Below are 20507 nucleotides of genomic sequence, written 5' to 3'. Positions count from 1 at the left end.
AAAAAACAGCATTAACAGAAGACATAAGTCTGCAACACAAGGAAGAATCAATAAACATAATTATACAGGAACTGTATTTATAGAAATATCCTTTGCCTCTGCCCTCATTACAGGTTCAACAAGACTTCAAGTTCAGCTGTGTGGGGAATGGGGGAGGAAGATAAAGTCATTTTCCTTTGCCAGGTGAAGGTCATTTGGAGAGGTCTGATCTTTTTTTATTGCTATTCTTTATTTTGTACAATTAATTCTGTTCTGTACAGCAGCTGTTGTGATTGTATTTAAATGTGAGTGCGCACTTGGTCACCAACAAACAATGTCCTATTTTATTGGTTTGGGGTTTTGATTTGTTTTGGTTTTTTTTCCTTCCACTTGATTTAACTTAATTTATAATTCAGTGGTGAAAAACATAATCTTTTATATTTCTATTTCCTATACAAGCTACCTGTTTTACATGAGTCTATGAAGATGATGACCACATTTGATCAAACATTTCACGGCAATAAAATCTATGTTGATTTAACCCTGATTTGGCTGGTGCTTGAAAATAATTTCCATCTTTGGATAAATAAGGACAACCAAACTTGGCAAGGAACTGGATCTACGACATTACAGGACCTAGAACTTCCATCCAGTAGATAAGACATACAAAGCAAAGGAACAGCAATAATACTATTCCCATATTACAGCGAGAAGATTGGCTTATACAGAGATCAAAGGTGGGATTTATCCCACTTAATTGTAGCTATATTAAAAAGTTATCTCATCTAGAATCTGTTAACCAGATCTCAATCTTGGTGTATCTAGCGAAAGACAAAATACAAGGCAATTTATACCATCCCAAAGCAGGAATCAAAGCTAGATGGGATGATTTACATTAGATTAGCCTCTCTCAGTTTACTACAGGGCAAAAGTGGCAATAAACCTAGTCCCTACCAATTGACAGCCTAGAAAACTAGCTAACCTTGGATATTTAATATTTAGATGACCAGACTAAATCGAGATGTATGCCTTCAGAAGTGCCTTGCTCACGATTGCATGAAAAGGCTGTGATGGTGCTGGCAATCAAATCCACATCGCCACAGTCTCCAACTGATTCTTCAACCTTCTCCCCGCAAGCTTACGGCAGTTCATTTCCAAGTCCTACTTCAGCCAAGGGTCTGGGTTAACTGCCAGTGCTCTCACTCGTTTTGATCCCAGTGTTGTGGCACAAGGTTTGACTCTTCCCAGGCAGAAACAATGATAATAATAATAAATAATAATAATTGTAGTAATAATAATAATAATAATGTCCTTAGAAGTAAATGTCACCCTCTTTCAGGTAGGACTTGAAGGAACTCTAGCTTAGACGTTTAGCCAAACTTTCCAAAACAAATGGATCTGAAAAGTTTTACTGAAAAAAAAATCAAAAAGAAGGATTTTTTTAAGCAATTTCCTAGACATACTGTTTCAAAACTATTTGGGAACCTGATGACAACCTTTCTTTTTTATTGTTTCAGTGCTTGCAGAAATGATTTTATGAGTAATTCTAGACAATGACACACCAAGGGCAAAGCTGCAATGGCAGAAACTTCAGAAGGATTTCAGGTGAAAAAGGAAATAGTTTAGGAGGCAGTTTCCACATGTTTAAACTTGGTTTATCCAATCCCCACCGCTGTTCCCTAACAAATGAACTCTCACTAATTAATATTACCCCTCTAATCTTCTGGGAAATACAATTTCCCAGGTGCTACAGTGAATTCCTCTGATCAGTTCTGTATGTGCTCTTCTCCAAAGTCAGAGGAAACACAACCGTAGCAAATTCATCAGTATTTTAAATATAGTCACACGAGAGGTTGCCTCTCCTATCTGTCTTCACTTTGGTGTGTAAATTTTCCACTCACTCCATTAAAACAAAAAGAAGACAAAGCCGCTGAGATTTGCAGAAGTGCAGTGCCAAAATACATGTCAATGTGCACAAGTAGCCTCTGATTTGTAGATGCTGCGACATACAAGAAGATGAGAAGGAAAAACTAATAGGAAAAAAATCCATCTCTCTTAGATTTTATGTGTGGTGGGTTCCCCCGGCTGGATGTCAGGTGCCCACCAAAGCCACTCTATCACTGTCCCTCCTCAGCTGGACAGGGGAGAGAAAATACAGCAAAAGGCTCATGGGTCGAGATAAGGACAGGGTCACAGGCAAAACAGACTCCACTCAGGAAAATTAATTTAATTTATTACCAATGAAATCAGAGTTGAGTTACGAGAAATAAAACCAAATCTTCAAACATCATGCCCCCCACCCCTCCCTTCTTCCTGGGCTCAACTTCACTTCTGGCTTCAACTTCTCCCCCGCAGTGGCACAGGGGGACGGGGAATGGGGGTTGTGGTCAGTTCATCACACGGTGTCTCTGCCGCTCCTTCCTCCTCAGGGGGAGGACTCCTCACACTCTTCACCTGCTCCAGCATGGGGTCCCTCCCACGGGAGACAGTCCTCCACAAACTTCTCCAGCAAGAGTCCTTCCCACGGGCTGCAGTTCTTCACCAACTGCTCCAGCGTGGGTCCCTCCCACGGGGTGCAGACCTTCAGGAGCAGACTGCTCCAGCGTGGGTCCACCACGGGGTCACAAGTCCTGCCAGCAATCCTGCTCTGGCGTGGGCTCCTCTCTCCACGGTGCCACAGGTCCTGCTAGGAGCTTGCTCCAGCACAGGCTTCCCATGGGGTCACAACTTCCTTTGGATGTATCCACCTGCTCTGGCGTGGGGTCCTCCACAGACTGCAGGTGGAATCTCTGCTCCCCCATCATCCTCCATGGGCTGCAGGGGGACAGCCTGCCTCACCATGGTCTTCTGCAGGGGCTGCAGGGGAATCTCTGCTCCGGCGCCTGGAGCACCTCCTGCCCCTCCTTCTGCACTGACCTCAGCATCTGCAGAGTTGTTCCTCCACACCTTCTCACTCCTCTCTCTGGCTGCAATTGCTCTACCTTCTCAACTCTGTTACCCCAGAGGTGCTACCACCGTTGCTGATGGGCTCAGCCTTGGCCAGTGGTGGGTCCATCTTGGAGCCGGCTGGCATTGGCTCTGTTGGACATGGGGGAAGTTTCTAGCAGCTTCTCACAGAAGCCACCCCTGTAGCCTCCTCCATTACCAAAACCTTGCAATGCAAACCCAATAAAATATGCAAACTGCATATAGAGAGCTTGGGCAAATTTGCATTCAAAGTAAGTAATCAGGCAAAAAATGGACAAAATCTGTAAAATGCTGAGTTTCCTGAACCCCCAGAATTAGCAGAATTGATGAAGTATGTATGGTAATATTTGTCAATGTGTTCAACACCAGAACTCCCACTTAGGTTAGAGAAGCTGGGTGTTCACTTATATTTTGCTGGAAACTAGAGTTTTGTTTCTAGGTAGGCACCAAAAGCCAAATCTAACAAAATGTCTAGCCTCTTAACTGCTATTTAGGGTCACCTTCCCATAGAAAAGACATGAACAAGAAATCAATGGGAACTTCAAACCTTAATGGAAAGGGCATTATGCCCTGGGCAAAGTTTATGTTGGGTTTTTTTGATGGAATGTTATTTGAATTAGTGTTATAGAAACGAAGCTTCTGAAGCAACTCAAAATATCAAGGTTTTGGAGAAAGGATTACTAGGATTACACCACTGCATGGGACAGAGTTCTGCTCATCCAGGATCTAGCACAGTAGGCAGACCCACACAAAGAGAATCAAGACATAGTTTGCTGTCGTTTTATACCCACAGACACACCAGAGACGTGATTCAATCACCCACATATAAGCATCAGGTGACATTTTAGACAGCCTTGTCTATCCTGCCTGACTTCCCACTGTTTTTCCAGAAGGATCAAGGTCTCTCACAGCTTCACTGTGTCTGTCAATCCCTTGTGTATATCTTGGATGCTCCAGGAAACCAGAAATAGTACTAAACATTATCTTTCAGCAAACATACATGTACAGTACAGTCTACACAGTCTAAATGTCCAGTAGAACGATTTTGATTCAGTTGCCCACACATAAGCATCTGCTACCATTTCAGCAGCCCAGGAGTATTCTGACTGGTGTCCATCTACCAATCCAGAAGATAATGGGCTTCTCACAGATCCCTGTGGATCCATCTTAGCAATGTATATAAATACCTGGTAGGGGGAGTAAACAAAACAGAACCAGACTCTGCTCAGAGACAGCACAAGAGGTGATGGGCACAAATTGAAATAAAAGAAATTCCATTAAAACATGAGAAAAAGTTTTTTACTGTGAATTTATTTGAACTCTGGGCTAGGTTGCCCAGAGAGGTTGTGGAGTCTCCATCCTTGAAGATACTCAGAGGCTGACAGGACATAGCCTTGAGCAACATGCTCAGGATGATCTTGCTTTGAGCAGCGTAGGTGGACTAAACGATCTTGAGGTGCCCTTTCTGACCTCGGCTATTCTGTAATTCTGTGAATCCTTTGGGCTCAGTTCAAGAACCAAGCAGCTTTTGAGGTAGATAAGGTATCCTGTGCCATCTGTGTGCACTTTTGTGGAGAGGACATATGTCACATTTTCAAGCCTTGCTCTGACTCCTTAGATACTCTAGTCCATAAATGCATGAAACTGTGAAAAGAGCAGCTGCCTTGCATCTATTATAGTTACGTATTGGTATCTGTGCCGATACAAGACAATGTACCGGTGGTACATAAACAGCTTCATCACCTTATGAAACCCAACATCTGCATCTAAAGCCTTGGACTGGTCATATAATAGTAAGAGGATGAGTCCTATTACTACTACCACCCAAAGCCATCTAGTTTTCATGGGGTTTTCGGGGGGGGGTTATTATTTAATGCATGTAACACAAGTACTAATGAACCACTCTGGGCCATCATTATGGCCAGCTAAATTAAGGAGTTATCAAAGCATTGAGCCTTTGCCGATTAATATACAGTGTGAAGCCAGTAATAAAACTACACAGAAAATTAGGGATGGTCAGTAGAGAACATATTAGTGGAATTTGATGCTCTGTGAATAAACTGCTGGAAGTATGCCAAGATATTATCACCTTATTTGTCAAATTTGGATCTGGGAAATAAGTGGGAAAATTTTTCGTTGAAAACTGCCTATGATGTGAAAATAAAGATGAAAGATGAACAACACTTCGTTCACCAGAAAAAATGTTGCATGATGAACTAGGGAAAGATACATCAGGAGAACTGTTTGAAAAACAACATCATGATTTAGATTCAGATTAAACGGGATCAGGATGAAATTTCTCTCCCTTTACTCCTGTTAATTAAAACTGAAAGTAGAAATGCTGTGCAACAAAACCACTTCTTAAAACTGCATCAGAAGAATATACTACTTGTAATGGCACCAAGTGTTTTGAGTAAGGAAAAAATCTTCTATGTCTGCTTAATGAGTAAAGTACACTGTGCTAGCAGAAGAAGGTTCTGTGGATCCAATCTTGTCATTTTGGAGCAGAATGAATAGTGATATTATTGACCTTTGCCTACTTTTCATTGTTACCACAGCATTAGTTTTTAACTGTCTTTAATCTGCCTTTCACTGAGCTCCTCGACAAAACTTCAGCTTTGGACAGATCTCTAATTTTAGACATAGAAGTCAGGTATCTATTTGGACTGGTTGTTTAGAGAATCTTCATTGACTGTAGAAGAAACCTGGCTTGACTAAATACCTAACTTTTAAGTAGAAAGAAAAAAAAAAATAACCAAACTTCAGTTAAAATTAAATGAGACAAACTTTTAATAGCCATTAGTTCAGCTCAGAGTTGAATTTTTGCCCCTGAAGAAAGAGTTGTAGCAATCTTATCTGTAGGCCACCCTGTCCTCCAGATTTACAGGTACAATTCACCCAACAGACTGGATGATGTTTTGAATTGCAGTTACTTAGCTGATATGAAAGCTTCTGCTCCAGATTCTTCGCTGTTATTAAGCTGCTTAGCTAGACTCAGGGTTACTGTCTTGAGAAAAAAAGAATCAGATCACCTCAAAAATGGCTGCTGCGTAGACACATGCAAGAATCTACACATGAAGAGTATTCCTCACGACAACCAACAAGCTCATAGCAAAACTACACCAGTGAGAAATCAAGCAATCCAGATGAAGTTCTAATTCATATTTTTGGTTGGGTGGGTGGGTGGGTGTTGTGGTTTAATCTAGCAGGCAGATAAAGATCATACAGATGTTCACTCACTCCCTCCCCACAGTGGCATGGGGGAGAGAATCGGGAAAAAAAAGTAAAATTTGTGGATTGAGACAAAGACAGTTTAATAAGACAGAAAAGGAAGAAATAATAATAATAATAATAATAATAATAATATACAAACCAAGTGATGCACAATGCAATTGCGCACCACCCACCAACCGATGCCCAGCCAGTTCCAGAGCAGTGGCCCTCTGGCCAGCTTTCCCCCTAGTTTATATGCCGAACATGATGTCATATGGTAGAGAATTTGCCTTTGGCCAGTTTGGGTCAGCTGTCCCAGCTGTGTCCCCTCCCAGCTTCTTGTGCACCTCCTGCCTCCTCACTGGTGGGGCAGCATGAGAAGTTGAAAAGTCCTTGACTTAGTGTAAGCATTGCTTAGCAACAACTAAAACATCGGTGTGTTATCAACATTATTCTCATCTTAAATCCAAAACACAGCACTATATAAGCTACTAGGAAGAAAATTAACTCCATCCCAGTGGAAACCAGGACATCGGATTTTTTTCATTAGTGCTCCTAAACAGTGCCTGGGCTGTTCTCCAATTCTGAGGCCAACTGTCGTGGTCTGGCCATATCTGTACAATTAAACTTTCAGAGATTCTAAAATATCATACATTCAAATCAGTAGCAACAAACCAAACAAGGAATGATCCCTGCCTGTGCTGAAAAGATGTTTCCACCAATTAACCAAGGAAGTGATGGGTTCGCTGTCGTGTGGTGTCTTCATGGCAACACTGGATGCCTTTCTGCAAAACACACAGGCAGCAGATGATCTAGATGCCCTTTCAGCTATTTCAAGCAACAAAAAGGGTATTTGGGGCAGTGAATATATTTCAGTCTGTATTTATCGGTACATATATTTGCAGCTCTGTGCGTTATTTTTTTTATGAATTGCCTGCCAAAATTTTAGCTGGATTCTGTTTAGCACTCATTCAGTCAAGATGATAGGAGATGGATTTTGACTACCCATTTTCAGCTGCTATAAGAAGTATCTTCTGCGTAGCTTCTATCAGGAGCCTGTGATCTCAGCTTTCATAAGCAGCTTATTGCCACTTGTCTGCTTGCCACTTGTCATAGGTGATTATGTGTCATTACTAAAATGTTCCTGTCAGTCACCTCTGATACATAGATAATCACAAATTTTGTGCAAAGTGCAGTATAGACAGAGGAAGATCATAGAATCATAGAATGGTTTGGGTTGGAAGGGACCTTTAAAGGTCATCTGGTCCAAACCCCCTGCAATAAGCAGGGACATCTTCAACTAGATCAGGTTGCTCAGAGCCCTGCCCAACCTCACCTTGAATGTTTCCAGGGATGGAGCATCTACCACCTCTCTGGGCAACCTGTGCCAGTGTTTCACCACCCTCACTGTAAAGTATTTCTTCCTTACATCTAGTCTGAATCTCCCCTCTTTTACTTTAAAACCATTGCCCCTTCTCCTATTGCTACAGGACCTACTAAAACTTCTGTCCCCATCTTTCTTATAAGCCCCCTTTAAGTATTGAAAGGCTGCAATAAGGTCTACCCAGAGCCTTCTCCAAGCTGAACAACCCCAACTCCCCTCTGGACTCTCTCCAATAGGTCCATGTCTTTCCTGTGCTGAGGACCCCAGAGCTGGACACTGTACTCCAGGTGGGGTCTCACCAGAGCGGAGTAGAGGGGCAGAATCACCTCCCCCAACCTGCTGGTCACACTTCTTTTGATGCAGCCCAGGATACGGTTGGCTTTCTGGACTGTGAGCACACATTGCCAGCTCATGTTGTGCTTCTCGTCCACCAACACCCTCAAGTCCTTCTCCTCAGGGCTGCTTTCAATCCCTTCATCCCCCAGCCTGTACTGATACCAGGGATAGCCCCAACCCATGTGCAGGACCTTGCACTTGGCCTTGTTGAACCTCATGAGGTTTACATAGGCCCATGTCTCAAGCTTGTCCAGGTCCTTCTGCATGGCACCCCATCTCTCACGTATGTCAACTGCATCTCTCAGCTTGGTATCGTCTGCAGACTTGCTGAGGGTGCACTCAGTCCCACTGTCTATGTCATTGATGAAGATATTAAACAGTACTGGTTGCAACACAAACCCCCTAAGGGGCACCACTTGTCACTGATCTCCATCTGGACATTGAGCCATTGACCACTACCTTCTGGATATGACCATCCAACCAATTCCTCATCCACTGAACAGCCCATCCATCAAATCCATATCTCTCCAATTTAGAGAGAAGGATGTTATGGGGGACCATATGAAAGGCCTTACAGAAGTCCAGATAGACAACATCCGTAGCAATTCGGTTGTCCACTGACGTAGTCACTCCATCATAGAAGGTCACGAAGTTGGTCAGGCAGGACTTGCCCTTGGTGAAGCCATGGTGGCTGTGTCAAATCACCTTCCTGTCCTCCATGTGCCTTACCATAGCTTCTAGGAGGATCTGTTCCATGACCTTCGAAGGCACAGAGGTGAGGCTGACAGGTCAGTAGCTCCCAGTGATCATTAAAAAATTTCCATAAAATGTCTGCACATATTTTAGATCAGACAAATGTGTCACTGCAACTCTCCACCAAGACTATATGGTGAGAGGGCCAAATATGAGGCCAAAGACAGAAGCAGCCAATGACTCATTAGTTTCTGAAGCTACACATAGCTTTTTTATTTTATAATGTTAAAATAAGTATTACAGAATTATGATGTGGATCTCATGTAGGTCCTATGTCCTACTGCCAGCCGTATACTTCAGGGCTTCTGGCCAGAATCAGAGGAAACCTCAAGGGGATGGACATACTCAAGGTCCAAGGTGTTCCTGTGAAAGGCTACATCTACTGTAACTGCCGACTGATCACAAGATCAAGCTAAAAGAGTCCCACCTTGTAGACAAACTAAATGTGTATATTGTTCAAGTGATGATGATGATTGTCAAGCAAGCTGATCTGTTTAACATACTAATCTTAATAATAATAAAAAATGATAATAATAATAGGTTTCTATTCCAAAATGCTAAATATTTTTTCTAATTTTAGTTGTACTCTAATAATTTGTAGGATGAGAAACAAAAGCCTGAATCACTGAATAATATTTAAATAGTATTATATAAAGCATGTCTATTATTTACAATGGGGAAAAATGTGCTTTCTTTTATCTTCTCTAAATGCCAGTTCAAAGGGAACCTCCTGGTTTCTTGTTTTCACCTAGTTACAGAATACTCCAAAAGAGAGATGATCCCTTTTATTTTCCAGTATCACACTACATCCTTGACTTCTAGTCCTCAGTACCTTGGGGCTATCTTAATGACCCTATTTGACCTTTACTTGAGTCAATAACAAAATCCCCTTGGATTTTAGTAGGACCAAGATTAATTCCAGACAAATCTGTTTGTTAGAAATACTTTTGCCCCTTATTCTGTAGGATTTCTTCCTGTACTCCTCGCAAATGTGAAGTTTGCAGAATCATACAGCATGACCTTTTCCCTTCAAAAGAGGTGGCTGCATCCAGACTGCACAACAGGAAAGGTGCTACATCCTTTTGCCCCATGCCTGGGAGACTACTAGTTAGTCCGAGCCAAAACTTTGCCAGGAGCTGTTCTAGCAGTGTAAGAGTATAGGAAATTGGTAGAGATATCACAACAGTCCTCAAGCTCTTTATTGGTTTACTATTCCGTCATGATTCTCCAAAATTCCCATTCTCAAAAATGACAACAACAAAACTGGGCTGTCTTCAGCCCCTAGAAACCCAAGTGACTGTTCCCAAATATCTCCTGCCCGACCAAAAATCCTGTCCTACAACCACACTGTATGTCCACTACAGAGCAGAGAGGCATTCAGCCTGCTTCTAGGAGGAATACCACGTTTCATATGAGTCTGCATATGATTACTGATCTATAAATTCCAATTTGTATCACTCATAAATTTTAGACACGTATGCATGATCTGCACAGAGTTTTCATGAGGGTTTTTTTCTGTATTTCAGGTTTTTCTCTGCAGAGAATGTGTAAGATCAGTATAAGTAGTTGTTCTGATTTCACACCCTTGTTGAGGGGACATGGTGGCACAAGGAGTGGAAATGTTTCACAGCCTTTTTCAGGTGATTTTTTTTTTCTTACAACTATCTAAGACCTGTTTGTTTTCAATGCTCCATTTGAAATCATGGAAAGCCACTGTTTCCATTTGACTTCTAGGTTCACAAAACTTCAAGAATAACAAAAAAAAAAATGTCCTGTTTGTTAGGTAAGATTTTAATTTAGAAGTGTGTCCAGATTTTGCTCTATACACTTGAGTACGTGGAAGAAGATTATAAAAGTATGTATCAGTCCAGCGTAAGAACGGTATCAAACCAGACCAGCAGGTTCAGTAACCTGTCTCTCACAGTGATTATTACTAATGCCTCAGGAGAAGATAACAAGCGCTATGAATAAGAACAAAGGGATAACTTCATCTGTGGTTGCTCAATATCTTAGAATATGACAATCTGAGGAGTTTTCAAAGAAATGATCAGCTGTCTGGAAAATAAATTTATTTTTTTTTATAACTTGGTGAAGCATAGAAGCCAATTTGTTGCTAAAATTTTTTAAATATGAACAGAAAAATCCACATAATTAGATGCTTAACAGTCTGGCACCAGTTCCATTCCCACTAATGAATTATCTGACTGAGGACTCAATTAATAAAAAAATTAAAGGAGGATAATATAATTAATACTAATCGATATGGGTTTACAGAAAATAGATGCTGTCAAATGAACTTGGTTTTCTTCCTTTTAATGAGATTACAAATTTGATTGACTTCTAGAGCACATTTAACTTGCAACCACAGGGATGTTGATTACAATTATAACAATTAGACAAAATACTAAATGCATTAAATGGATCTACAGCTATCTAGTTGAACCTGAAATGGATGAAGAAGAGAAAATAATGACTGAGCATGTAAATTCCTAATAGACTTTCAGGTTTCAGTTCCTGCCCTGACATTAGTTTATATTCTCATCAATGACAATATATATCACTGATGATAACATTTGTAAGTGACTGAAAGATCACAGGAAAACCAATGTGGGGGGGAAAAGCACCATGATCTGGATTGTTCAATAAGCTGGATGCCAGCAAACAACTTATTAACAGCGTGAAAAGGAATTTGTATGTCTAAGAAGAAAATTCATATATTTTTCCCTATGAGATGGTGGACTCTGCTCTGGAAAGCAGTGACTCTGAAAGGCAATTGTTGGTCATAGGTGACAAACCACTAAGTAGGAGCTTGAACTTGAGGGCAGAAGGGCAAGAGTGTCTTGTGTATAATAAACAAAAGGATATAATGTACTTATTCATAAAGGTCATGTTGCATCTGTCGTAGATGTGAAGCAGTGACAGGTGGAATATTAGGCTCCTTTCTGATATGTCCCTTTCAAGAAAGCTATTGGTGAACTGAGTAAAGTGATGTGGCATCACTGATGTCATACCAAACCATTGTCCGAAGCTTTGCGGAAAATGACCTAGAGGTTCTGGTGGACACCAAGTTTAACATGAGCCAATAATGTGCTCTTCCCACAAAGGTGATGAAATGGCATCCTGGGCTGCATTAGAAGGAATGTTGGAAGCAGGTAGGAGGAGATCATTTCCCTCTGCTCAGCACTGGTGAGGCCACAGCTCCAGTTCTGGGCTCCTCAGTACAAAAAGAACACGGAGGTACTGGAGAGAGTGCAATGAAGGGCCACCGAGATGATTAAGAGTCTGGAGCGTCTCTCATGGGGATGAGAGAGTTGGGACAGTTTAGCCTTGAGAAGAGAAGGCTCAGGGTGATGGGAGGATGCAAGAGGACAGAACCAGGCTCTTTTCAGTGGTGTCCCATGGCAGGACAAGCTGCAATGGACACAAAATGAAACACAGGAAGTTCTGCATGAACATCAGGAAACACATTTTTACTGTGAGTGTGACCAAGCACTGGCACAGATTGCACAGTGTCCCTCCTTGAGCAAGGGAGTTGGACCAGATGACATCTACAGGTCCCTTCCAACCTCAACCATTCCATAATTCTATGAAGTATAAGAGAATCTTATAAGATATAAGAATCTCATAAGATATAAGAATCTTATAAGATTATAAGAAGTATAAGAGCAGTATAAGAGAATGGTAAAATAATGAAATACACAATGAGCTTAACTTATTAATTTTAATAACAAGGTAATACAGAGAACTGAAATGGGATAAAAGATATACCTGAACAGAAAATTTTACTGCTTTAAGCTTGAAGTTCAACAAAACCCAGAACTCTTTGTCAGAGGTAGTGATTAAGAAAGGAACAATTCATTAAGGTAGGCAAAGATTTTACATCTATGGCCATACAAAATAAAACCAAGACAGTATTATTATTAATTCTTCTACAAGGTACACCGCAGCTCATTCAACAGTTAATCTGTGGGGGTTTTCTGGCCCATGCTCTGCAGGAGTTAGATTAACTGAGCAATTGCAACTTTTTTTTCTATGAAGCTGTGACTGTCCCCCACTTCGTGGTCTATCTGTGGCTATTTTCATGACTTAAACAAGATAGACGGGCTGCTCTACTTTATACTAATTCCATATTCAGAGGATACACAAATGGAAACCCCCAGGGAACGAGAAAAGCTGACCAAACAGCCATCACCCTTCATTTGCACAGGAGATCCTACAGGGTGTAAGGGGTTTTGACACAATGGGCAACTTTGTTGAATGCTGTTCTTGCTGCTGCAACATTGACCCATTATATTTTTTTTTTTCTGTCAGCCAAGCATCTTCCTGATGTTCACACCTCTAGGATGTGATCAGGTTCCTTTTAATTAGTTGTGTGATAAGGACTGATGATTAAAAGGGAGCAAGGCAAGCCAGAATGGAGCTTCAGTAAAGAAGCAGGTCTGAACCGAGGTCACACACACAGGAGCAATGCAAGTAGGGCTGGCAGAGGGAACCGTTCTCCTGAATTCCAGTCCCCTCTCCACTAGACTGATTAAGGTCCCTTCTTTTATATCCCCTGTGTTTTAAAGGATATTTCCTTTTTATGTTTTCACTGAAGTCTAACAGATTTATCATGAACTTAGAAACAACCCTAGTTATCATAGATTTAAAAAAAAATAATAATAATAAGGAATTGAAACAAGGTTGGTCATTCAGGGAACTGTGAAACTTCTCTTGTGATTTCAATGTGATAAAACCCAGTCTAAGGCCCCTGTAACAAAAGTGAACTGAAACTTTGAATTATCTACTTGGAGAAAAAAATGAACATGTTGAACTTCAGCAACGAAGATCAATGTTGGCAAAATGGAGTAGTGATTCTGTGAGCCTTTTTTTAAGGAGCACTGTCTTTACATTTTTAGGAAGGTATTTTGAAAGTCCATAAACAAATCTGATTATCAAAGTGCAGGTGCTTGAAAGTTTTTGCAGCACAGGTTCTCTTCCGGTACCCAAATCAAGTCATTAGATGTTCATTTCAAAACTGGGAGAGGGAGAAAGGCTGAAATTTGAATTTTCAACTTTCTCATTCTGATACTGGAGAACAAAATGTTTAATTTCAGAGCTGTTAAAATGATTCATTTACACTTGCTCATTCCTATGCCTTTTAGGCAGGAAACATTGATTTTTATTGTGCTTGTGTGTTTATAATAATGAAAGCAATTATATACAATTACCTTAGGATTACAACTCTAAATTGCATGTTAATATTAATATTAATACCATATTCTATCACTAGAATGAATATTGTGTGGAAGGCAGTGAGGATGCAATTCATCTAATTCAAACAACAAGTTTGTGTCTAGTTTTTTTTAAGGAAGGGAAGGGAAGGGAAGGGAAGGGAAGGGAAGGGAAGGGAAGGGAAGGGAAGGGAAGGGAAAGGGAAGGGAAAGGGAAGGAAAGGGAAGGGAAGGGAAAGGGAGGGGAGGGGAGACTATTAAAATCCCTTAAAATGACAGTTAATGAGAATTTTAACTTAGGACCCTGCTGTTACTTGGGCCAAAGTCCCTGATGACCACAGTGCAGTATAGGAGCAAACTGAAGGAAGCATCCAGGGAATGGTGTGACTCTGGATATATTATGAGCATTTTTGGGAGCCTGAAATACATTTCCCCTATAGATACAGTTTGCTGACTTTGCTCTGTCTCCTTTCATGTACCAGAATTTTTTTAACTCCCTAAAGCATTGCCTATGGTCATATTATCTGAGCGCCTACTGCCAGAAAGCAAGTTAAGAGAGTGGAGGGATTAAAAAGAAAGTGAAAGAGAGTAATACTGGAGGGGAAAAAAATATTCTCAAATCAGATAACAGGCCAGGTCTTAATTTTTCTTTTCTTTCCTTAAAACTGATTAACTCTCTCCCACCATGAAATTTAAATGCTGTATCTTGAGCATAGGTAATTTGCTCTATGTCCTAAAATGTGAAGAGAATATTCTCTTGTGTAAATATAACTTAAAGCTTGTTTTTCAGCCAAATCACATGCAAAAAGGTTGTATCCACAGAAACATAGCTGAATTAAATTAAAAGAATAAAAATGAAATCTCCTAACATTCAATAAAACTGAAACCTCCTTTTAATGGCTGCAGTTTGCCTGTCCTCAATTATGTGACTCTAAGTACAGGAGTTTTGTTTGGGAATGGGAACAATAAAGAAATAAAAAGTATAAGCTTTGTTCAGATGAACAAGCTAGTTCCAAATATGTTAATATCCCAGCTGAGGAAACTGAAAGATATCCTTATATGTTTAGTTCAAATTTTTTAAGAAAACAAGTTTGGCAACTTTGCTGTGTGTTTTCTTTGGCTTCTAGCAGGATGTGGTTTTAGAAAGGATTCATTCACTTTCAAAAGGTGGATGTGCAGAGGAAAGATAACCCTGCAGCTGTGACAGCAGCTCTTGGGACTCCCCTTTGTGTTACAAAGGATAAATCATCCAGTGGTAGATTGTGCATAAAGTCTTTGGTTTAACGTTGCATCACCTAACTCACGCTTTTCCTGTCAGTCATGGAAAGCCATGAAGGTAGTACTCAAGATTCCTGTTCAAAGAGCAAAGGGAGTTTTGGATCCTAAGACAAGGAGACACAAGCCAGCAACATGGACCAATCCAAACTCATATGAAGAGACTGTAAGACACGGGCAAGGCTTTGCACTCTCTGCCTTAGGGAGCCAAGCACTTATTTGAAGTTCTCTACCCTTGTCTTGAGTACCTGCATCAGATCGAAGATAAAGAAAACTCCTGGTCCAGAGAGTTTGGAGTATGTAGAACAGTTTTGAAGAGAGGATGCCAAAGCTGCATCTGGGTGTTTGGTGAGGTATCCCATCACATTGCCTCAAGGTCCAGGTCCTTGTTGACAACATATACCCATGTTTCTTGTGAAAAAAAAACAGGTAGTACAGAGGAATAAAACACTGAGACATTAGTAGAGTACATAATTAAACTTGGATACCAGAGTTCTCCTCAGTATAGTAATACAGACAACACTTGGAAGGGATCTCTTTTCCAAATAGCCCACAGGCTGCACAAGGCTTGGCCTTGGAGAACTAGGTTGGGAAAAACTGGACATGACTCAGCAATGTGTGCTCGCAGCCCAGAAAGCCAGCCGTATCCTGGGCTGCATAAGTTGGGATTCCTGCTATCAAAGACTGGTGGCCAGGTGAGTACCACAGATAGATGAGTGACATCAGCATTTATTTTTTATCACGATTAGACAAATCATGTGTTCAGTTTTGGGCCCCTCACTACAAGAAGGACATTGAGGTGCTGGAGCATTGTCCAGAGAAGAGCAATAAGCTGGTGAAGGGTCTGGAGAACAAGTCTGATGAGGAGCGGCTGAGGGAACTGGGGTTGTTTAGCCTGGAGAAGAGGAGGCTGAGGGGAGATCTTATCGCTCTCTACAACAACCTGAAGGGAGGTTGTGGCCAGGTGGGTGTTGGTATCTTCTCCCAAGTAACAATTGATAGGACAAGAGGAAATGGCCTCAAGTTGTGCCAGGGGAGGTTTACATTGGATATTAAGAAAAAATTCTTCTCTGAAAGGGTTGCCAAGCATTGGAACAGGCTGCTCAGGGAAGTGGTTGAGTCACCACCCCTGGAGGTATTTAAAAGACGTGTAGATGTGGTGCCTAGGGACATGGTTTAGTGGTGGACTTGGCAGTCCTAGGTTAACAGATGGGCTTGATGATCTCAAAGGTCCTTTCCAACCTAAATGATTCCGTGAGTCTATGATATCCAAAAATTTAATTGTTTCTCCAGATAGAGAATAGTGTTCTGCTCAGCATGACTGACTAACTTTCAGACTGTATCAGTGTGGCTTTACTGTCTGTGAGTGGATATTTTTTATTACTAACTTAAAACAAACTTTGATGTTTTGTATCATGCTGTTTAATTTGTACCTATCTGTTTCTTCATGTTTGAGAATACTCTAACCCTAAAAAAAGCGCACCGAATTGCTGAGATGTTGGTCTAAAACTTATTCTCTAGCAACTTACTCTCTTATTTTAAGTTTCCTCCTCCCTGCAATTTGATGATTTTACAGTTGCTGCCAAGAATAAATAGCACAGCATCCTCTCTGTCAGATGGAAATATTTACCGAGGGGATCTTCAGTGTCTCCTTGTGGTAAGGACTGGGATTTCCATAAGGTTGTCTCTGATAGTCCTAAACTCCTTGCTGTCATTCATCCTTTGCAATTCCTCACTAGCCCAAGAGACCCAGATGCAGAGGGGAAAGACAAATAGAAAACCCCAAAGCAACTGTAGCAGAAATGCCCTCCTAAAAACTGACTATGTGTTCCGAAGCATACTATGAGCTATTTACTAACAGGACTCTGGTCTTACTAGCAAAAAAGGAGTACAAAGTGTTCCCTGAGTTTGCTCTTAAATCTGAGAGAGAGAGAGAGGCAACAAGCCAGCTGGTGGAGTTTCTGTCTTGTGACTCTTTGGTTGATCGTTCATCACTGAGTCTGTCTGGTGCAGAGATTTTTGACTCTCTTCCTCTTGTACAAAAGGTCAGGAATCACAGGGAAGACTCTGTTAGCCTTCAGAACGATATTTCTGTCCCTTCTTTTCACAGGTGGGTAGTACTGATGATTGAAACAGTCACACCAGCCCTTTCTCGCCTGCTTGCTCCGATGCATGGTTATTAGGATGTTTCAGAGTCCTTTTCAGGGAAGACATTTCAGATTGAGTTACTGTCTCTGCTCTGTCCTCCCTCACTGCAAGCAGTGGTACAAGGAGGTTGGCAGCCCCAGGAAGTGGGAGATGGGTCCTGATGCCCAGTGGTGACCCCTTCACCCTGATCCTGGCTTTGGGAATAGCCTGAAAGGGGCTGTGGCAAAGGGTGTCCCGGGGAGGTCACGACTGATGGGAAAGCCCTCGGTCTCTTCCCCAGACAGGGTTATTAAATGTGGCAAACTCTTTGGGCCTGTCCATGCGGCCTCAGCACATGTGGTCGAGCTGTCCTGTCTTGCTACAAACTGCTCCTGGCATCTACAGGAGCAGGCAGTAACGACAGGGTTTGGTGATGTCACTCCACGGAGAACAAGCACTGGTGGTTTTGGGAAAATGCAAAATGATGGGGACAGACTTTTTAGTAAGGCTGTAGTGATAGAACAAGGGGGAATGGTTTTAAACTAAAAAAAGGTAGATTCAGACTAGGAAGAAATTTTTTACTATGAGGGTGGTGATACACTGGCACAGCTTGCCCAGAGAAGTGGTAAATGCCACCCTGTCCCTGCAAACTTTCACGGTCAGGTTGGACGGGGCTCTGAGCAACCTGATCTAGTTGAAGATGTCCTTGTTTATTGCAGGGGGTTTGGACCAGATGACCTTTAAAGGTCCCTTCCAACCCAAACCATTCTATGATTCTATGAAAAACACTGGTTATGTCTGCAGAGGTAATATGGAAACTAGATTTACCAGAAAAAAAAGATGGGAAGTTGGATTTATTTTAAGAGGTGAATCTTAGTATTATTCAAATATAGAAAAGGTAAAAAAATGCACACTAAATCAATGTTTTTTGTAAATCCATGAATAAGCTACATTTTGAGATACCTGCAATATTATATGATTTTTTTTTTCCCTGTGAATGAACTTGCAAAGAATTGCTCCTATGACCAGAGTGTTGGGATAGAAGAATACAGGCTCTTTAGGAAGGACAGGCGGGGGACACAAGGAGGGGGTGTCACCCTCTATGTCAATGACCAGCTGGAGTGCATGGAGCTCTGCCTGGGGATGGATGAGGAGCACAGCAGGAGCATAAAAGTCAAGATTAAAGGGAGAGCAGGGACAGATGACACTATAGTGGGGGTGTGCTACAGGCCACCTGACCAGGGAGACTGAGCAGATGAAGCCCTCTATAGGCAGATAGGAGCAGCCTCACTCTCACAAGCCCTGGTCCTTATGGGGGACTTTAACCACCTTGATATCTGTTGGAAGGACAACACAGCAGGGCGTAAGCAATCCAGGAGGTTCCTGGAATGCATTGATGATAACTTTCTTCTCCAAGTGATAGAGGGCCCAACAAGGAGAAATGCCATGCTGGCCCTTGTTCTCATGAATAGGGAGGTCCCAGTGGGGAATGTGAAGCTCAAGGGCAGCCTTGGCTGCAGTGACCATGAAATGGTGGAGTTCAAGATCCTCAGGGCAGCGAGGAGGGTGCACAGCAAGCTCACTACCCTGAACTTCAGGAGAGCAGACTTCGGCGTCTTCAGGGATCTGCTTGGTAGAGTACCATGGGACAAAGCCCTGAGGGGGGAAGAGGGGCCCAAGACAGCTGGCTAATATTCAAGGGTCACCTCCTCCAAGTTCAGGAGCGATGCATCCCAACAAAGAGGAAGTTAGGCAAAAATGCCAGGAGGCCTGCATGGATGAACAATGAGCCCTGGACAAACTCAAACATAAGAAGGAAGCCTATAGAGGGTGGAGGCAAGGGCAGGCGGCCTGGGAGGAATACAGAGAAACTGTCCAGGCAGCCAGGGATCAGGTTAGGAAAGCTAAAGCCCTGATAGAATTAAATCTGGCCAGGGACATCAAGGGCAACAAGAAAAGCTTCTGTAAGTACATCAGTGATAAAAGGAAGACTAGGAAAAATGTGGGCCCTCTCCAGAAGGAGACAGGAGACCTGGTTACCTGGGATATGGAGAAGACTGAGGTACTCAATGACTTTTTTGCCTCAGTCTTCACCAGCTAGTGCTCTAGCCACACCGGCCAAATTACAGAAGGCAAAGGCAGGGACTGGGAGAATGAAGAACCACCCACTGTAGGAGATCAGGTTCGAGACCATCTAAGGAACCTGAAGGTGCACAAGTCCATGGGACCTGATGAGAGGCACCTGCAGGTGCTGAGGGAACTGGTGGATGAAGTTGCTAAGCCACTCTCCATCGTGTTTGAGAAGTCATAGCAGTCCAGTGAAGTTCCCACTGACTGGAAAAGGGGAAACATAACCCTCATTTTTAAGAAAGGGAAAAAAAGACGACCCAGGGAACTACAGGCCAGTCAGTCTCACCTCTGTGCCTGGCAAAATCATGGAGCAGATCTTCCTCGAAACTATGCTAAGGCACATGAAAAATAAGGAGGTGATCGGTGACAGCCAACATGACTTCACTAATGGCAAATTATACCTGACAAATTTGGTGGCCTTCTCTGATGGGGTTACAATGTTGGTGGATAAAGGAAGAGCGACAGATGTCATCTACCTGGACTTGGGCAAAGCATTTGATAGTATCCTGCACAACTTCCTTGTGTCTAAATTGGAGAGGCATGGATTTGATGGATGGACCACTCAATGGATAAGGAATTGGCTGGATGGTCACACTCAAAGAGTTGCAGTCAATGGCTGTCCAAGTGGAGACCAGTGATGAGTGGTATTCCTCAGGGATCGGTATTGGGACCAACACTGTTTAACATCTTTGTCAGCGACATGGACAGTGGGATGAAGTGCACTCTCAGCAAGTTTACTGATGACACCGAGCTGTGTGGTGCAGTTGACACACTGGAGGGAAGGGATGCCATCCAGAGAGACCTTGACACACTTGACAGGTGGGCCTGCATGAACCACATGAAGTTCAACAAGGCTGAGTGCAAGGTCCTACACATGGGTCAGGGCAATCCCAAGCACAACTACAGGCTGGGCAGATAATGTATGGAGAGCAGGCCTGCCGAGAAGGACTTGGGGCTACTGGTGGATGAAAAGCTGGACATGAGCCAATAATGTGCACTTGCAGCCCAGAAAGCCAACCGTGTCCTGGGCTGCATCAAAAGCAGCGTGACCAGCAGGTCAAGGAGGGGGATTCTCCCCCTCTACTCCACTCTCGCTAGACCCCACCCGGAGTACTGTGTCCAGCTCTGGG

This window comes from Grus americana, chromosome 3 (assembly GCF_028858705.1).
Source record: "Grus americana isolate bGruAme1 chromosome 3, bGruAme1.mat, whole genome shotgun sequence".
NCBI classification, from domain to species: Eukaryota; Metazoa; Chordata; class Aves; order Gruiformes; family Gruidae; genus Grus; species Grus americana.
This window is presented reverse-complemented; position numbering follows the sequence as displayed.